Source organism: Motacilla alba, chromosome 11, assembly GCF_015832195.1.
Source record: "Motacilla alba alba isolate MOTALB_02 chromosome 11, Motacilla_alba_V1.0_pri, whole genome shotgun sequence".
NCBI classification, from domain to species: domain Eukaryota; kingdom Metazoa; phylum Chordata; class Aves; order Passeriformes; family Motacillidae; genus Motacilla; species Motacilla alba.
This window is the reverse complement of record NC_052026.1, coordinates 8,376,429-8,397,440: the sequence shown is the minus strand read 5'-3', so window position 1 is coordinate 8,397,440 and position 21,012 is coordinate 8,376,429. Positions and strand designations below refer to the sequence as shown.

General features: G+C 42.3%; 1 protein-coding gene across 11 annotated transcripts in view; it reads left to right on the top strand.

The window, feature by feature from the left end:
- ZNF423 (zinc finger protein 423) overlaps positions 1-21,012 on the top strand; it is a 281,287-nt gene that overhangs the window by 163,116 nt on the left and 97,159 nt on the right. Inside the window, exon 1 of one of the 11 annotated variants that reach the window (XM_038148036.1) lies at positions 20,586-20,685. The exons of the other annotated variants lie outside the window; for them this stretch is intronic. The gene's annotated coding sequence lies outside the window, so the exon portion shown is untranslated. Of the gene's footprint in view, positions 1-20,585; positions 20,686-21,012 lie in introns of those variants that run through there. 11 annotated transcript variants of the gene reach the window in all.

Below are 21,012 nucleotides of genomic sequence, written 5' to 3'. Positions count from 1 at the left end.
ACAGAGCAAGAGCTGCTGGCTCTTGAGTTGCCAGATGTTTGTAGATCCATGTGTGTCTGAAGGGGAACTGCCCATTAAATGTCTCAACTTTAATAGGAAAAGGGGATGGGAAAGAAGAGCATATGACTCCATATGGCTCCCTCAGTGTGGCAGTAAATCCTTGTGTTAGTGGGGTGCAACTGTGAGGAAATACAGAGCTGTCTCCTGATGTTGCTGTTTCATAGCAAAAAATCCATGGAGGAGATGGGAGGATGTAGCTAATGTGGAGTGGATGGCTTCCTTTGGGGTTATGGCTTCCATGAACTTATAGATGCAGGATTATAATAAACAAAATATCTGACTTAACAGAGCAACCGTTAAGAACATTTAAATTGGTCTTTTTTCATGCATCTGCTGAAATTATTATGTTTGAAAATGTTTGGTTTGTATTCACAAAAGAAGTAAAATTTCCTTATTGTGGGCCATTTAGCACCTGTTTCTGCCTATAAGACTCAATATACCTTTTCCAATACCTGGTTTTAAGAAGGAAAAAGATAGTTTCTTAGTTGTTCTTTATCACTGCACCGTGCTGTCCTACCCCTTCTCTGTAGTTTATTTACATAATGTTTAGTTCTAAAGGATTTGACAAAGATAGATACTAGTATCAAGAAGGGGCACTATGATTTGTGTTGCTACCAAGAGGTAATTCTGCTTGTGTGAATTGTAAGGTAGCTTTGGTCCCCCCTCCCTACTAACAAAACTTTCCCTATTAGCAAAAAGGAAACCACCTTCCTGACTTGTACTCTTCCAGCAGAAATCAGGTTAAGCTTCATAGTGTAGTGGAAGTAACAAGTAATTAAGAATAACAAGCAATTGTGATTAAAAACTCAAAGAAAACCCTCGCTTTCAAGGGGCCTTATGTTGGTAAAAGTGCTCCCCAGCTGAACCATATGGATAGTTGGAATGTGGGATCTCCTGCACATTGGGAAGAGGCTGGAATAATTTGTGACTTGACATATTATTGCCATGTTTCCTTTTGATCATGCCAGACATCCACAGGTCTCTGTCACATCCTTGTAGGAGAATGAACGTGGGTCTCTGCAAACTAAGTATCTTAGTCTCAGAGTTAAAAGCAAGTGTGCCTTTAATTAAAACAAGACCAGCTTCTAACAGAAGTTGCCTTGGTCAGATGAGGCAGTCAATGATCCTGTCCCCTCCCCTCTCTTGCTGGAATCTGGAAAAGCAGTTGCAAGTACTATTTTGAAGGCTGTTTTGCCAAGTGTCTGGCAAATGCTTCGTGTCAAAACATCCATCTTTTCTCTCTGTGGGCAAAGAATGAGCCCAACTCACTCATATCTTTATTGGTCACACTAAGAAGGCTAAACACACCATCCAGTAAAATGCTTTAGCTTCAAAAGTGGAACTGGTCCTTTATTTTGTGGAGGCTGCTTTATCCCTTTGTGAAAAAGGAAGCACAAAGTGCTGCTGTAGAGCAATAACAGAGATGTATGAAGTATTTAATCAACCTCAGCAGCTTCATGAAGACCTTGCAACAGGGTTTTAGGCTGAGGTTTGTAGAAGAGTGCACAGTGATATCTTAGAAAGGGACATGATGACACCTCGTGTGTGTGTGTGAAGGAACTGCTGCCACTGACATCTAATATCTTGAATATATGTTCTGCTCTTGTATCTCCTTGCACAGCCTTGGTAGTTTCTTCATCCCTGCAACTTCAGGAAGCTCATCTGGTTGTGTGGCAGAGGATGTGATTAGCAGCAGTGGCATGTGCCTAGCACTGCTGTGTGATTTGCAGAGGTACTTGTGAGATGCCTGAAGGGTATTTATGTTCATGTTGCCATTTTCAGTAATCAACTCTTATTGATTTTTTCACAATAAATCAAAGTTATTTTATAGGAAAATATTATGGAGGGTTCTCTTTGATCAATGGTTTTTTGATTTCTAAAACTTGCAGCAACTTAGAAGCTTTTTTACTCTTTGTCCCCCTGTGCTTCAGCACCCGCATAAACCCATCTTTGAACTAGTCTGGGAAGTGTTTCACATGGAACAGTTGCTGATATATTGTTTTTCTTCCTAAGCCGTCAGTGGAACAACTTGCTGCTAACTTCTTGCATGAAAAAGTTGGCCCACCTCAATCACCCTTAGCACCAGTGAACCCCAACACAGCCAAAATAACCTCTATATCTAACTTGCATGCAGGCAGCATCACGTTTGGGAGGTCAGTAGTATGGTTTGCAAGTTCTTGCATTACACATTATCAGGAGAAATGTTTTTAATGGAATGCAGAGTCAAACACAATCAATAAATTCAGGCCCTACAGGTACAGATTCAGGTATTGTTTATTCTTCCTTGTTTAGAGAAGATTTTGCAGTCAGCTACCCTGCAGTGGGCTAATGCTGGCTGGCTGCCAGATGCCCACCCAGCTGCTCTCTCTCCCCCCAGCCTCAAGAGGACTGGCAGAGAAAGTAAGATGAAAAAGCTGAGTTGACACAAAGACAGGGAGATGGCTCAGCAATTACTGTCGTGGGCAAAACAGACTCGATTTGGGGGAAACTAACCTAATTTTGCTCCGTGCCCCAGGAGTGCTGGGCAGTGGGGGGTTATGGCCAGTGCAGTGATGGTCAGTCAGCGGTGGGTCTGTTGTGTAGCCAGCTGTATCCAGCACAGGGCAGCCCCTGACCCCTTCTCACAGAAGCCCCCCTGCAGCCCCAGAGCCCAGCCTGGCCAGCACACCCAGCACATGCTGACATTTCCACCCTGTGCTGTGTGTGCAGCACGGCCCGGCCAGCCTGACCCCTGGCCTCCAAGCAGATGTCTCCAACTTTTCTTGCCTGCTGTCAGGGTAAGTAGGTGATGGGCTCTCACATGAATGTTGATCCTGAGGCTGGCTTGTGGAGGTCCTCTTTGATGTTTTATTTTGGCTACTTGCCAGGGGGTCCAATTTTTAAAGCACAGGGGTAACGATCAGATTATTTTTATTATCCCTGCTTCAGAATTCACTGTTCTGCAGACATCGTTTCCTGCACTCTTGCTGGGTAGCAAAATGTCCCCAAGACGGACACGCCACCAGATGCAAGATCTGTTTCTGTGTTGCTGAGAGGAATAACACAGGGACTGCAAAAGTTGCCTGGCTGTTCAAATACTAATGTCACAAACTGTGTCTTGCTCTTCACTGCTTTCCTCATTTAGCCATCTCAGAGCACTATTTGGGAACAAGCACAATGCACCTGGTGGGTCAAGAAAAGCCTCCCTTTCTTTTGTTCTGGATAGCTGGTGATGTGTGTGAGCATGTTGTGGTGCAAGAGTAAGTGTATGTTGTAGAAAAACTCAATATAGAATTAATACCTGCCTGGAGGTTTCTATGTACTGAGGTGGTAAATTCAGCCTTATCAATCATTCTTTGTGTTTCACTCTTCAGAGTAAGAACCATTCAGATTTATGGGCTGCCTAATTTATTAATCTGAGTAAAAAGAAGACAAAGATCTATCTGATTCATTGAATATAATCTTTTGGGCAGATCAGGAAGATGAAGAAAAATACTGAGCGCTGGCTTGGAATAGAAATCTTCAAATATTATCATTTGATCTAGAATAAACTGGCAGAGCACAAAGGTTGCCTACATTTAACATTCATAGCATTTTACTACTAGATACAGTGCTTACCTCAGATGTCAGAAAATAAGAGACTTTGCACAAAAGCTGGGTTTTATTCATTTTGTGACACTCTTCCTAATGCTCCCCAAACCAGCATGTGTTGGTCTAATTGCCCTTCTGTATCTCCATTTTCATATCACTGTAGGTCTTTGGAATTTGGAAATTCTTGATTACCCTGTGTACTGTAACATTTGAAACTGTGCTTGAACCTAACTGTATTTTGATGTCCCTGCTTGCTTTAAATGGCAGAAGCACTGAATATGAATTAGAATATATTAGCATTTTGCTGACTTAAAAGATGACATTTATTGTGAGGCATAAAGAGTTAATCTTAGACTTTTAGCTCTGAGCTTACTTTATTGAGCTTCTGCATACACGTGTTAATTTTCTCAGATGAGGGATAATGGATGTCACTTGAGAAAACAATACTGATTTGGGTTCTTTCATAGTTTGTGGGTTTATGTCCCACATGGTACAGAAGCTGGCTCTGGGAGATTGCCTGAAATATGCCTGGCCTCTCAGCTGCACTAAAAATAATTCCTGCTTCCTTTATTTCTAGAAGTAATTCTGAGATGCTGCAAACCTTTACCAGCTCCTTGTTTAGGAAAAAGATTTCTCTTCAGCTTTCAAATAACAGTCAGGGAATGGTCTTTAGGTGTGACTGTTGTATTTCCAAACCACTCCTTTGTAAAAATGCATGTGTGTTTGTGGATTTTTTTTGTTGTTGTTTGTTTAATCACTTTTGTTATGAAGCATTCTTGATTGGGTGACCTTTCTTTCAGAGCAGCAGTTCACATTGGATTTTGGCAAAATGGGTTTGATCATCCTTGCTTTACTAAGCACTAGCACCTAGATGACAGTAATTCACCCTCTAATACCCCCACAAAACCTATTTATGCAGAACTTGACATGATTTGCAGTCTCTCTAAAGGAGGAATATAGGACTTAAGCAGTGCCTAGAATTATTTTTTTGACCTCCATTTGAGTTATTAGAAGTATTAGGCTCTTCAGACAACTAACCTGTTCTTTAACCTGGCACTTAGCCCCTTATAACAGAGCTGCACTATCAGTTCTGTGGCGTTCATGTGTCTCCCTTCTAACCTGAAGGTGGAAAAATTGCAAGGGAAATTGCTGCCCAGCATTGGAGAGTTTCAGGCAGCCAGTTAAATTGATCTTAGTAGTGATAACAGTGCAGTGTAAGGCAACACAATCACAACCTCTTTATTAATATTTGCTGACCATTGTCCATTTTAGCTGTAACACGTTGCCTGTGAATGCCAATAAGCGTCCCAGTGCCAGGGTGCTCATTTGAGCTTTGTGATCTGCAGCACATACAGTTAGAGAGGTGTTATTTTATTTGTTTGTTTCTGGAAACAGAAAAAAATGCTGGCAACTAATAGATTCTAGAGATGTTTTTTCCAACACCAATTTTAAAGAAGTGTGTGATTGGAAAAATTAGTTTCTGAGAATTCAGATAACATCTGCATTAATATGGTATATTGTAAGGATCATTAATGTTCAGAGTATATTATCAGGTGTTTTCTAATGCACTTTTGATGAGCTGTAATGATGCTTGCTGTAGTGTTTTTTCATCTCTACTCTCCCTCCCTTTTTTTTCTGCTTGATTGTAATAATGACTTAACCCAGGTGGTAGATTCTATCCAGAAAGTGCCCAAGGGAAATATTATTCCCTAGTACCAGCAAACATCACAGATAGTCATTGAGTTCACTATGAAGTTTCCTCAGGAGGGAAGATCTTGGATCTCCCCTTGGGTATCTGGACCTGCCCCACATTTGCAGTGTAATAATCTGGCTTTGGGATGAGATGGAAAAATGGCAGAGAGGAACAAGATGAAAAATATAAGTGAAAGGGAAGGAAAAAAGCCAGTAATATGTGGTAACTTTTGAAATGACTGATTTTTGTTAGAATATAACTTGTCATAGAATAAGGTCCTGGAAAGTATTTGGATCATTTTGAGATTATTATTAAAGAGCACACTGCAGTTTCAAATGACAAGGATGAGTGAAAGGATAGAGATTCTTCCCTTTGGATATCTCAGGGTATTGGTTGGTTATGATCCTGCTAGAAAATACTTCTGTTTTTTGGATATGACTGATATTTGTCCTTAATATTTGTCTTTTGTAGCTCTCTTAATCTGCATTATCAGCCAGGAAATGTGTTTTAAAGCTCTAGTTCCCTGGTCCTTGTTATGCCACCCAGTTGCACAGAACAGCAAGCTTTAAATAAATGTCATGGCTATGCTGTAGCTTTGTCAGGTAGACAAGGTGCCTAAAAGTGAAAAACTGAAAATGCAGGAGATGGTGATAGAAAAATACTACACATGCTTTTCAACTGAGCAGTCTTTGTAGTAGTGGGTGTGCAGAGCGTCTGGTATCACTCACTGTGTGCCCTTAGGATTTACTGGCAGTAGCCAGCACAGGCACCACAAGCAAGAGTAAATCACAGTGGTTGTTCAAAAGATGGTCTCTTGTAAGTTTACCCGGGTTTACATGCGTGTGAGAAGGGGCTTCTTTGTTTTCTTATTTTTTCCAAATCTCTGTTTCATTGTTTGTAGAGGAATTCAAAAATAAAGTACCCAGGAAGAAAATTATGCTGTTGGGTTGCTTTTGGCTATGTTATATTGAAAGCTATACTTTGCAAATGTAATCTGTAACAGCAAACGGTGTACAAAGGAAAAGGAGTCATGTTGTTGCACACAACGTTTTCCATTTTCTGTATAAAAGCTTGTTTAAATAATTTTGTGCCCTCCCCTTTTCACTGCCTTTCTTAGGCAGCAGCTGAGTGCCTGCCCCTGTCGGCCCAGGGCTGTGCACGGGGTGTGGGGAGACCTTTCACAGCACAGGGGGCTGCAGGGAGGCTCAGGCAGCTCCCCCACCAGTGGCTGTTTTGCCTGGGACAGGTTTTCTTTGAGGTTGTGCTTACTTTCTGAAATGCTTTGTACCATCTTTTAATCCACCCACGTCAGCCCCCTTAATATTCTCCATGGATGGGACAGGACTACAAGGGCACTCTGCAAGTCTCCTAAAATGGAAATGAAAAACCTAAGTGATATCTGGCCCAAAACTGTTTTAGATTTCTCTTGGAAAAAAAAGAGGCTTTTTAGTGGTCTTTTACTTCTGGGAGCATGGTTTCCCTCCCCAGTGAGATGCATTTTGTGTCAGCTGTTTCTATATTAAAAAAAAGTCTCCTGAAATAACTGCTTTTGGCTTGTCAGCATCTGGCAGCCCTCTCCTCCTGAAGCAGGCACCACCAAGGTCCCATGTGAGCAGGAAGGGCCCCTCTCTCCCTGCATGGCCCCTGCAGAGAGGGGGTGCCTGGCCCGGCCGGGGTCACAGGTGGGGCAGCCCAAATGGATTGCACTGCGCTTGCTTCTGATGTGCCTGGCCCGTGCTTGCACACCACGATTAAATTTCTGCTCTTGTCAGTCCATTAAACCTCCCAAAGTGATTTGTTCTCCCCAGAGAATCACAGGAGAGGGGGTGGAAAGGTAAAAAGAGAAAGGAGAAAAATAAAGAAGGGCTGGCAGGAGGAGAGGACAAACCAAAAATGAGTAAAACAGAGCTGCTGAATCCCACAGCCAAGTATTACATTATAGACTCCCACTTTGGACATAAACAAAATGTTTCCTTAGAGCAGAACTGCATCCAAAACTTAAAAAAAAAATATTTTCCAGAGGTGAACCAGACGTGCTCTGTCCTGCCTCAGGAGCAGGAGAAGGTGACTCACCTCTGGCACCTCTCACCCCCCAGCCCTCTCTCTCCTCACGCCCCGCTTTGCAGTGCCAGCAGGATGGTTCTGAGGGGCTGCTTGTGTTGCACAGCTGGATTCTGGGTGATTCCAGCTGCCCCGGGCAGGTACCTGGCTGGCCTGGCCTCTGGCTCCTGCAGCAGCTGCATCTCTCACTGCTGCTGGGTCCTCTGTGAGCTGCCATGTCCTGTGTGCCTCGTGGCCCTGATGTGAGCAGCCAGCTTTGCTGATGTATTTATCGTGTGACACTGCAAAGCTGGGTGGGTTTTGCAGGCTGGTGGTGAGGCTCACACAGCTCAGTGTGACAGTGGCCACCAGTGTCCCTGGCCATTCCCAGTGGCTTCCCTGAGTGTCCCTCCAAGGGGGTTAAGGACAAGTAGGACAAGGCTGAGTCTCTTGATGGGTGTCAGGACACCCAGTTTCTTGGTTTTGAGGAGTCCATATGTCTTAAAATATCCTCCAGCTAAATGAAACAAAAAATACCATGCCAAAAGAGCACAAATGTTGTCACCAAAGTTAATAAAAGTAAGGAAATTAATACTTGTAGTTGACCTCCAATACCTAGGCACAGTGGGGTGTAGCAAGGAAGTAGTTAGAAAGGCACCATGGTGAGCCTTTGCAGTGAATTACCTTGTTTTTATTAACTTTCTGACAACCTCAGTGAATTTCCTTTCTTTTTATGAAGTGATTAAAAAACCTAATCAGATCGTGTAATTAAAATATATAATTGCACAACCTTAGAGTTTTTCATAATTACTGTACATGGTAAATATTGTTACCTGATAACACTTTGTACAAAAATTCTGATGAATTTGATGGTTAGGAGGTGTCTGATTTCCAGTGTTTGCAATGGAACCTTCTCTTATGGCACTAGATAGATAATAAACTGTTTTAAAATGGAAACTGTAGTGAAGCTCTAAAATAATGACTGGGTTGTCCTTTTTTAAAGCTTTTGTACATATTGGGCAGCTGGTTTGTGTTGACATGGTGTGTTTCTGTGCATTTATAATGGCTGTTTCCTTCATGCTCACACCTCTGCTTCTGTTTTGTTAGGCACCACCCACTGGAAAATGGGTGTTTTGATACAAAGCAACACAGTAAGACAAAAATCGGATCAAATCCAGTATCTCAATTCCAGCCAAAGAACTGAATTAAAATGAAGTCTCTCTTAATCCTGTGTACAGTGACTTCAGGGCAGACATGACATTGCAGTCTTCCTGATGTCAGGTAGCCAGGAGGCTCTGGACTATGGTTATGTTCATAGAAAATCCAAAGATGCAAGGTATGATAATCCTACATAATGGGAAAATTGTTAGCCAAAATCAAACAAACAAACAAAAGTTGTATGTGTCTTTAAAATCAGCTCCCAGGTGTGAGGAAGCAGTTACTGAGTTTTCATTCATTGTCCAATTTTGCTAATTTTGGAAAGGGTGAGATGGGCTAATGATCTTATTTTAGACAGCAGCACAGTTTATTTGTGGTCAGAAAATTCTTCTGTCATGAACATTTTTGCCTTATTGACCAGAACTAAAATAAATTTCAGAAAAGCCTCGAGAAAACATGTAAATAATATGTGAATTGTATCTGGGGAACCTTGTTCTCTCACTCTCCTGTGGGAGACACCAGAGCTGCCCAGTCTGTGCTCCTGTCTGGGCAGGGAGCTTTGGCCGTGGGTCTCGGAAGGGCAAAACCAAACAGACTGCAGGGAGGTGGCAAGGAGTTTTCATTATTTAGGTGTATTTAGGACAGTAGGCTTTTTGCAAATGAATCTGGTCTGAGCTTTAAAACTCTTTGTGTTGTTTATGAAAACAATGGTTTTTCATATCGGTGGTGGGAGTGTGTGTGTTGTCAGCCATTAATTGACTGGAGATGTTTTTTTAACACATCTGGTTTTGGAGGTACAAGTGTGTCTTTTAAACCTCTGATGTCTGATTTCCCAGAGAGATCTTGGTTGTTTATTTTTTATAGAGTCTTTTGCTTTTTTTGTTTTGATTTTTTGACCATTTTTCCTGTGCAGAAAATGTGCCCCTACCCTAAACATCCACCTCCAGCTTCCACCCATGTTTAATTTAGGGGACTCTTGTGTAGAAAGCCTGTACCTTTCTGTAAAAAGCCTTGCTGTACCTTTAGTGTCAAGATGTACTTTTGGAAGGTAAATTCAATCTCTCTCTCCCCATGGCCTCTCTCTCTCCCCTCTCATTCCTTTTACTGACTTGCTTAGTCTATTAATATTCCCAGATAATTTTTTATAAGTATAACCAGTCCTCATCATGTGGGTAAAGTTAGAGAGAAAGTTATTGACTATAGCTTTTCCCTTTATTTAATTTAATTCTCTGATATCAGTGCCAATGTCTGTGTGAGACTGCTCTCAAATGGAAGGAGTGCTGTTAGCGAGTTTTTGGGGAAACAGATATTTGTTTGCAAGTGCCAAGACATTTCCTGTCCCTCCTTCTCTTCAGGGATAAATTGAGATGTACACTCCTACCCTAATTTTAATCCCATTTAAACAAATAATTGTGCCCTGCACCTTTCCTCGTAAATTCACTCGCTCATGTATCTGTGGCCAAGGCACAGAGACAGTTACTAACTAGAATACCTCATACCATTCACATTTTGTGGGAGCCAAAAAACTAACCACACATGTGTGGTCAGAAGAAAACCTGCATTGCTAGTTAAACTAGAGCCATCTGAATAGAGAAAATGAGCACCTGAGACTGTAAAACAATTCAGGAGGAAGGTGTCTCTGCTGCGGGGGACTTTGAGGAAAGTGCCCCTGTTCTGGTCTGTGGGCAGTGTGGTGCTTGCAGCTGGGGCTGGGAGCACAGCAGGGATGGAGGGGAGGTTCCTGCCAGGCTCTGCGTGGCTCCTGGCAGGAGGGCAGCAGGGCTGGAGGGGCTGTTGTCTCCTGCTTGGATTCGCTCTGGCTCCCCAGCTGCGCTCCCCCCTCCTGCCTGCCTGCACTGATGAGCATCCTCCCTACGGGAGGCTTTCTCCGGAGCGTGGTCGCTGCTGACTGACAACCTGAGAAGCCTCTAAAGAATTTAGAGATTCTTTAAAGTCATTTAGAGATTCAGGAAGTCTCTCACAAACTTGTGGTGTAGGAGATGGGGCACAGCCTGGGCTGCTCTCAGCGCTTGGTACCCACAGGAGAGGGATATCCGTTGCTCGGTGACACGGAGGTGCTTGCAGTGGGCACCATGGGGCTCATCCCCTGCAGCCTGAACGGGCTCTCAGCAATGTTGGCCATGGGATCCCTCCTTGAGCTGCACCAATGGAGTTGGGAGCTCGAGGAAAAGAGACCTGGGCTGTTGCCACAGCTTTTCTTTTGAACGCCTGAGAGCGCAGTCGCACGATTTGTCATCAGGCCCTTCAGTCAAAAGGGCAAAGATGTGTTGGAAGCAGAGAGCAGCTTTCGCGGATGGTTTTGTTGTGTGGTGCAGTGCAAGTCCTCAGATCACAGATGCCAGGTCACTGACAGTTAAACTTGAAAGGACTCTCATGCAGCACATTTGTTGTAGGGAAACACTGGTGTACCGAGAGCAATCTTACCAGGTGGCAAATGCGTCTGTTTGCTTGCTCGTTTTAAAAGTCTCTTCTTGTTTAAAATGGTGGGTACTGTTAGGAAAAAAGAAGTAGCATTACCATACAGTGCAGAATACATGTCTCTCCTAGGCAAGCCATGCTGTTTGACTTTCATCTTGCATAGTAAAAAACCTATAGTTATTTTCTTTTTAAGCCTTTCAGTTATTTCTGTCAGGTATTGATAAGTGGAGAACTTCCTTCCCACCTCCGTTTCATGCAGGTCCCCTCAGGCCAGTTACAAACATTGTGCAGATTCATGACCAATGTTTATGATAATCAGGAATGTGCTTCATATTCACCAGTGTGTTGTTACATTTCTGGGTGCTCTTTTTAAAGTTTGAATTAATTAATTTCTTAAAAATTGTTCACTAACAACCCCAAAGTCTTAACTAATTGTCCTTTGCCCTAATGCACACCATCCCCAAGGAATGGGAGATTTACTCAGCTGGAGCAAACCCCATTTCCAGTCTTGGGTCAGATGGAGCTGGCAGTTTCCTCTGCTCCAGGGATACCCACTGGGGTCACTGGGGCACACAGGCCCCTCCAAAACCAGGCAGATGGAGGCCTTGAGGGGCTGCACTCACCAGACGTGTGGAAGTTGTGATATTTGCAAGTGCAGCTTCATTTCTTTTCATGGTGTTTGCATGAAATCTTAATTCTAAATTCGCTAAAGGAACAGGGAATACATGCACCTTTCTGAAAATATCTCTAATAGAACTGGCTATATCTCATATTTATGTCACTTGAATTTTGAAGAGTGTTGAGTAACTGTTGTTCCAATTGAATTCAGTGGGATTGCTGTGAATACAAAACACATTTGGAAGTCAGAACAATAATGTGTGTGCATAGCTATAAAACAGGTTACTTCATACTGTTTGTCACATGTAATTTACTTTTCTTCCCTTCTTCTTTGAAGGCAGTGTTGGCTTTTACTGTTTGTTTATTGTTGAGTAATTTCAGCCAACATGTGTTTTTCAGCATTAAGTCTATTCATCATGAACATCAACCCATTGAGAATGAAAATGTGTCACAGTTTTCCCACCTAGATCAAAATGAGAGTCTGGAGCAGCCTCCTTCTTTTTAACTTAGCAAGCTGGTTTTATTTTTCCCTGCAACTTGCTCTAATAATATGACCAGCTTTAAGTTCCTCAGGCCGGAGAGCTTGGCAGTAAGGTTCTGTGTAGGGCAGAGTATGAAACATAAAGTTTTTCTCAGGTTTGAAACATGGCAATTGTCTTCTCTTCTACTGGGCACTGATGGAAAATACTAATTTAGAAGCAGAATTCTGTTCTCTGGAAAGTACTTATCATCTGTTAGAGACAGGGACTGCAAACCCATTTTCTTACAGGTCAGGTCACCACATAATATCAGTTGAAGATCACATCACAGAAAGCCATCCTAGCAATGCAGTCAGTTCTGGTGACCTCAGCCAGAGGGCACAGAGCATTTTTGGTCCATTTTCTCACTTCTAGTGGTTCTTTTGGCTCACAGCTGATTCATGACAGAAGAATGGAAACAGCTCTGCAGAAATGGAAAGGCCACTCTAGTATTCTCTCCCAGCACAAAAGCAGATAGCCATTTGTCTTAGTAGTAACAACAGATTATCAGAGAACTCTTGGCAAAGCTGTCTTTGTCCTAGTTTGCCACTGCCCCAGTTTTAAAGGCACTTGCTTCTCCAGACTGCTGCCCACACCATCAAAATGAGCTCTGACTCGATTCTGCAAAAGCTGAAAATCCTGTGGGAAAGAAAGTGCTGCTTGTCCTTGTCAGTGCTGACTTCCAGGACTCGCTGCTCACTGTGCAGGATATGACCCTTAAATGAATTTTATGAATGAGCTAAATGGATTGTAATTGATGACTTCACTTGAAAGTACAATGTAAAATCATGAAAACGAGCACAATAAAACATTAAATTAAATCACACCAATCTGGTACATTAGTGGAGAAAAGTCTGTCTCTCTTTACTTTCAGCTTTGCATTCAGTGAGTTTCTGCAAACAGCAGCCAGTCTGTGTTTCTGGTGCTATGGATATGAACTGAGGGAAAGAGCTTGAGCTGAGTCTGTGTGACCGCACGTGCCTGAGGGTACTCAGCAAAACAGCCTGAGAGCAGGTGCCTGCTGCATTTGAGAGCTGCCTGATCAGATGGGAGGGAGGAAATCGTAAATCTAGGAAATTCATCTCATGCATTTCATCCCACCAGAAAGGCTGTCCCGCTGGCCACATTTCCATGAGCAGCTCAGTCTCGGTCTCAGGTGTGTGCTGTGTGGGAACACCCTCCTGCTAACAGCAGCAAAACACAAGGAAGGGAAAACATCTCTGAGAAAATGCATGAAGTAATGCATGTATTGCAGAGAGCTGCACAGAGGCTGATGTTCTTGCACTGCTCTGGGCCAGATCTTTGGCTCTGCAGAGGGGCGATGCAGGGCCCAGGGCTGGCCCCGCTCGTGCTGTGACGAGGGCAGGCTCTGCAAAGGTGCTGTGAGGGCTGCTCAGATCACTGCAGCGACCCTGCCAGCATCCCTACGCTTAGATAAAAAAGAGCTGCTTAACTGGTGTGTGTTGTCTCTTTTTGTTTTGCATAATCAAGTGTTGAAATCATGATAAATGTAGACATCAAGTAGCCAGAAGTGCAGACTACAATTGTGTGAGGCCAATGGGGTCATGTGAAGTTTGTACTCTGGCTAACATAATATGTAGAAATATTACTAACAATTAGTGTAAGTATTGCCATTTATTATAACTAATTTTACAACTAATTATTATAAGTAATAATTATTCTACTAGGATTTTTTTCCTGAGGGCTTTGTCATTCCTAGTGTTTGAAAGTTGTAGATGTTGCAGCTGAAACCTTACTTCTATAATATTCTCTCAGTGTGACTATTGCATCCGTGATGCATCTGTGTGACTCCGTATAAAGTTCTGTTCTTTTACATCTGTCTTACCACATGCCCTTTTGCTAATGCTCTGTAGGCATCAAAGCAGGCAGGAATGACACAGGACCCTCTAGGTAGCAGGGTAAGCAGAAGCAGCGAGCTATTAAGATCTTCCTGTTATTTCATTGATGATTTTGTAGGTATCATCTTCTAATCTCATTTTAAAAAGACTGAACGTGCATTTGAATATTTCTGAGGAGAAAATTGCTAAGCAAAATATATATATAATCCTACCATTTTGGTAGGAATAGGGTGAGTTATTATTGATTCACAGAGCACGACAAAACATCACTGCATGAATTAGCAAACAGCTGTTTCTAATTTGAGTTTAGAACTGTACACAGAGGAACTTGTTTTAGTGTTCACTCCTTTCATTTATAATGAATTTTAATTACCGCTACAGGTGAGAAAAATGTAGAAACAAGCTTGTATCTTGTGGAAGAAACAAAGGAGAGACAGATGCTAACAGATTTACAGTCTGTGATAAAAGGAATGTTTTGGTACACTTTACATGTAATTAGAGTGCAGCTGTTTTCAGTCCCAAGTCCATGATGCACAGCAGAATATAGTATCTGCTGCTTTTCCAAAGGGAGTAAAGAAAAACAGTGATTCAACTCTGAAAGCATTTCGTTTATTCCTAGATCTAACATAAAACTTTCTCCTCCAGCCCTATTATGCCATTTATTGAAGCGTGAAATAACTTACTTAATGATATGTTAATTTTTTGTTACCAGCAAAATACAGGCTGTTTGACATAGGGAAAAATAATGTTAAAAATAACTTATTTTTATCATCTGCTCAGAATTATGGATCACCCTGTCGATGGTCATTACTGAGCCTTGATATCTCTGCTAATGGGAGACAAGGGCTCAGGCATGCATTACTCTGCCTTAACAAGTTTCTGTATATCAGCTAAGCTTCAACAGACATCTTTGTGTGTACTTTTAACTTGCAGTATAAAAAAGACTAATTAGATGTATCTTTGATCACTACAAAAAGGTTTAAACAAAGACAGCAAGGTTTAAACTGTCTATGTGTAACAGTTTATCTGTGGCAGGCATCCCAGCAAGTTTAGCGTTTGAAATTCTGCACTACATCTTGTGCTGATTTTCTATTCTAAATACAAAGTTACTCTCTGCCTGAGAGGAAAAATCAGATTATATATACTTTCCATTGAGCCAGACTTCTTCCTTGCTTTTTTAAAAAAAATCACTATAAAATGAATTGCAGTACAAAGCTGAGAAAGTGAGAAAAGAGTCACTAACCTTTGGTAATTTAGTCCAACAAAAATGCTTACCTCATAAGCATGGGATTAGATATAACTGAATTTTTCTCAAGTCAGAGATAATAATGAAAGCAATGCCTGTGGTGCCACTTACATTAGCACCTCTTAGACTTTAGACTTTTATCCAATTTCATGTTTGCTTTGAACATTTTATATATATATATATATATATATATAAATAGCATAATGCCTTAAAATACAGAACTCTGATGTGTTTGGAGAAGAAGCTGATGTCACTGAAGTGTGAAGCTCTGAGTAGAGTTCTTCAGAGCAGTGTGGACTTCCCAGGCCCTCCTCCCTGCCTTGGCTAAGGGTGGGTTAAGCAGGTCTGGGGGACAGTTGCATGATATTTTTTGAGGAATAATTATAAATAAGTTGCGGAAATCCTTCTCTCATTTAGTGAAGTGTGCTTGAGTGTGCAGTAGTGGTGGGTGTCAGTCACAGCCCAGCAGTGACAGTGCCATTCAGAGCTAGATGCAGGGTCAGTGTACAAGGACTTAAATTGCCACAAGGGCTGGAGGGTCGTAGTCCATTATTGCCTTCTGTGACACAACAAAAAGAAATGTTCATTGAAGCTAATAAATGCATAAAAAATCGAGTTTGGAATATTATTGGTACTATTAATTATTTCTTATAACTGGGAAGGAAATGTGCAGGGAAATGGGACTAAAATGGGACTAAAAACAAAATCATTGACTCCAACAAAATAATTAAACAAAAAGCTGTCACAGTGCACTGAAAATGTTGAGCTTAAAACATTTGCTGTGTAAACTTGATTTGCATTATTTCACACCAGCACTGCAGTGTAAATGAGCAGCGTATGCTATGTGAGGTTCTCGCTATAATCCATTGTAATGATCTATCCCTGGCTTTAATACATAGTGCAGCAATGCAAAATTTGCTGTAACCAGTGCTGAGGATTTGTCAGTCCTCAATCTCTGTGTTTTATTCTCATAGTTAAGCATCTGCAATAATAATAATTATTGAAATTGATAGCATTTCTATTGGACTTTCCATCTGAGGATGTCTCAGGGTTTTCACAGCGATACAGAAGTAAGCCCTACAATTTGCCCTTGAGAAGCAGATGGCTTTTTGCTATTATGGAGATGAGGAACTGAAGCACAGTTCAGAAGCGTGTCTTATGATGCCAAGCTTGCAAGCTTGTTTTCTAAAGTTACTTTTTTGGGTGCAAGAATTCCATCAACTTTCAACAGCTTAAAGCATTTTCTGTGCTTTGACCATCTTTAACTTTTGTATCATGGAGGGACTCAGAGAGAACCAGAAGTCTGAGCTTAAACAGCAATCCTTCCTTCAGCAATCAATTTCAGGGCTTTGTGTTTGTTAATTTAAGTATTTCTCTTGTGTACTAGCTTTGTGCTAGAGGAATAAACCTGATAGAACAAGATCACGTTCTAAATCTGACCTCCTTGGTTTATTGTCCTGTGTGGAGATGCCTTCTGGGCTCAGGAGGGGAGTCTTAAAGATGTTTCTTTGGCCAGACCCTGGATTTTTCTGATGCCTGGGGCTGGTTGTGCTGGCTCTCCTGAGCCCTGTGGTGCTCAATCTGTGCTGGTGGCACTGGGAGGAACTGGCCTGCTGTACTGCACAGGCCACATTGCGTGCCTGGAGGGATGCACAGAGGCCCTGTGGAAGAGCTCCCCACACGTAGGGGAGACAGAGTGGGGAGATTTTTCAGTGGAGGGGGACCCAGTGATATTCTGTTTGTGAACAAGAGCTTTTGGCAAGGACAAACTTCAGGTCCAGGCCAGCAAATGTGATCTCTGTGCATGTGTTTTGTTCTTGAGAGGAAAAGGAACCAGCTGGGGGTGGCCTGGGTTTGTGCACTTCCTGCCCAGGAATGTGGCCCCCGGGGCTGGGTGAGCTGGGGGAGCTCAGCAGGGTAGCTGAGCAAGAGAATGAAGCTCTGCTCAAAGTTCAGCAGGAGTGAACTGTTTCCAGCTACCTGTGGGCAGAGAGATGGGAAGGTGTTTGCAGGGACTGTGAAATTGTGTCTGGTTGATTATATTTCTATTAGCAAAATAACTCTGGAATAATAAATATATCAATGTCAGCAGTGTATGCTGAGATGGCAGTGCTGCTTACTCCTGGCAATCTGTGATGAGCCATTTGTCTCCCTTCTAAGAGAGACCACATCTTTTTAAACCTTCATTTTATTGTTCTAGCTTCTTGAATATGTCTCTGAACTTGGCTTATGTTATCTGGAAGATAAATAGAGAATGAAGTATGATTTATACTACATTTTGGCCAAATTGTTCTTCTTAGAAGGAAAAATACATTTATTGAATGCATTGAGGCTGGAATTAGCTCCTCACTGATGATGATAAATGCTTGCAGTCCTGTAAACGTGCTGAACATTAAGTTGCTAAATTACTGTACCACTTTGAGATTGATTATCAAGAATGGCCCTTTAAGCTTCGTGACCTACACATATATCCTGAGGACTACTGGCATCCTGAAGCTTCCTTAATGCTCTTTTTTTCCTAATTAAACTTTTTATTGAATTTTCTTACCCTTTTAATACTTGTTTTGATTCTCTTATGCGCAAATGACAAAAGCCTTGCACCAGCCATGTGATTCTCTATTTTAGAACAGTCCCACTTTGCAGGATTAGCCATTTTAATGACTTTAATCTCCTTTTTGAAAGTGATTTTTCTCATTCTGCTACATTCCTTTGATTGCATTAATGTAGAATTATTATTCGAACCATCTTTGCCAGACATGTCATACCACATCTAAAATATATCTTCCCACTAAAATATTACTGTGGTAAAATACCTTAGAATTTTCTCCTCAGTTCATTATAGGTCTTTTCTTCAATTTAATATGGCAAGTTAAAATTAACAGGGCCATTATTCATTCATTCCATAAAGAGATTAATGATAATGAGTTTTCCCTAATTTCTTCAGTTTAGGTGTTCAGTAATTTAGTATCTTGTTAGTAAGAAATCCAGGTGGGTTGTTTCTGGTGCTTAAAGTTTCTTATAAAAATTCTTTTTAAACTGTGAAAGTATGAGAAAATGTTGGAATAAAAAGAATCAAGAGATTAAACATGAAAATTGGTAAAAGGTCCAACTGAAGCTAACAAAAGATACTCTTTGCATTCTATGTCCACACTTCCATTTTATGACAAATCCAGCTTTCCAACCTGAGAAATGTTATTTTTTAGAAAATCCAAATTATATCAGCAAAGGCTTTGTGCTTCACTCACAAAATTATACTAATACCAGCTTTCTTCGATTTTGTTTTCTGAATAGCCCAATATGTTTGAAGAGCAGCAGCTGGAGGGGAACTGGCTCTAGTTGAATGTTAGACTGTGTTTTGAGGTAGATCTGTTCATTTCGGAGGAAAAAGAGACTTTCTAGAGATTCGTTCAGTTTGCGTGGCGGGCCAATGTAATGGTTGGCATACGTGCGTATGGATGTAAATAAGTTAAAGCAGTTGGCCCAGCCTGTGTTACCACTGGATTTGGCCCATGGCATCTCGGGTTTCCGAGGCGAACAATGGAGCTTTATTCGGTGGAGGCGTTCGGAGAGCTGCGGCTGCTCTCGGCGCAGCCCTTCCCGTGTGCGCCGCGCTCCGCGCACGGCGCGGCCAGGGACTGCGGGAGGGGAGATTTCTCAAACGCACGTGTTTCTACAAACATGTCTGCAAACAGACATAAAATTATTAGAATAACGGCCAGTAAGCCCGAGCAGTAACCAGCAAATGGTGGGGTGCTTTTTCTCTTGTTGTTTTTCTCCTCTCTCCCCCTCTCCGTAGACAGCAGCAGCGGCACAAACGCAACATGTGCTGCCCTAGTTCAGGCCCAGCATCCCCCTCGTGCTCCCCTTTGTCTCCTTGCCCCTGGAGGAGCCCAGCTGGTGAGAGGAGGGAATTAGGCAGCCCTGAGCTACCGGCACCTCCCCGGGGCCCCTAATCCGGGCGCTGGCAGCCGGCTGCCTCTTCCCTCCGACGGCCCGTGGCCGCCGGTCCGTGGGGACGGAGCCCCGGATACGGCTGGCGGCAAAGCTGGGGGATGGCGGGGGCCGGGGGCTCCCCGGGGGCTCCGCAAAGCTGTGCTGGCAGCGGGGTGGGCGGCGGAGGTGGCTTAAATTGGGAACATGAGGCTTTGTTGCAGCTGCAGAGAGAGAGCCGTTCGTGGTCGGGGGAGTGAAGCCTGAGAAAAGTTTACATAAAAATCAGGAGCTCGTTGCCTGTGCTTAAGGCGTGGGCTCCGCCAGACTTGGTGGAGCTAGTTGAGCGCAAAGACCTTGAGCCTTTTAGAAGCGCGGATGCTGGCTGAGAGTCGAGGTGCATTTCGGGAGCAGGAAGAAACAGGTTCTCGGTGTCCAGCATCGCTCTGGAGCAGGAGGTTTAGTTAAGCGAGGGAGCAGAGCTCTCGGGAGCCAGGGATGCAGAGAGCAGACGCCTGACCTGGAAAATAGACATCCCTATTGTGCGGGAAAAGTTGTTTGGGGCGTGCTTATTTGGTTTAGTTTTTTTCCGAGGTCGCTGTTCTCTTTCTTTACCTGGGATGAAAAAGCAGGTGTTTGCCAGGGCAGACGGTGCTGCAGGAGCTGCCTGGTGCGGTGGTGATACCCTCCTTAGCCGAGCCCTTCTTTGAGAACTCACCATACTTGTGCCTTCTCTGCCTGGAGACTCTGTAGTTGGCAGGCACGAGGAGAGCGCGTGTGGCAGCCTACACACACAGTCGGGGATTTTTTTATTGGTTTGTTTTAGTAAAAACTGAAGCAGGAACATTAAATGTTTTATAAGGATGGTGTATCTCGAGAACCGGTTCCTTTTTGCAATCTCCAAATGTTTGCCTGGTCAGCGCCTTCCATCATTTACATGAACTTTTTTTTTGCTTCATTCTGTGGTCTAGTTTGATATCAGACTAGTTTCGCTCAACATCTCTGCATTTGTTGGAATTAGGATATTTGAACTCACTCTCTTCTGTTTCTTGTTAACAATTCTGTTAATGAAACCTGACAGCATTTTATGTATTTTTCCCAAAATGACTGCGAGGCTGCTGGAGTTGGTGCTGTGTTTCTTTATGGTAATATGGAATTATAAAATATTTTTCAAAGCAACACATTGAGTAAAGGAAATAGTTATTAAAACAGAGGCTGGGCCATTTTTAGTTTATCCTGAACTTGGTTCTTTTGTGATGTCTAGAGATCTCCAGTGGTGATTTTCCTGGGTTTTAAAAAAAAATTGTTTGATTTTGTACCAAGAGAGCAACTTTACCTTTTATACAAGCAAACACGGTAATGGTGCAGATCTCTTCCCTGTTTTTCTTAAGCTCTCTCAAATCTGATGCTTTTATTTCACCTAGATGTTCAACTCTGCCTTTGAGCAGCCTTCCATTCTGTTACAGTTTTGAGACAGAACTGAAGGATTTTTTTAATGGAGACATTACTTAAAATCATCTTGATGTAGCATTTAACAGACCCACAAATTCACAGGTGATCACTTAACACTGTAGCTTTCTGAAGTGTTTGTATTGCTTCATTGCACATTGTGTTTCGCTTTCTTTATTCATTGTTTATTGCTTTACAGTACAGTGAGCAGGTGTTAAACCTGCTAAAGAGAAACGCTTTTTATTAACACTATGTGTTGGCATATTTGTGAATTATGTGTACAAATATATTTTTATTTCTCTTTCTCAAACCTCCTTTCAAATTCAGGAGGGTTTATTTGGTTTTTTTTTGAGTTGGTTTTTTTTCAATGCTGTAGTAGCAGAAGCCTATAGTGTTGTTGAGAGCTTTGTCCTTATTTCACAGATGCACTGG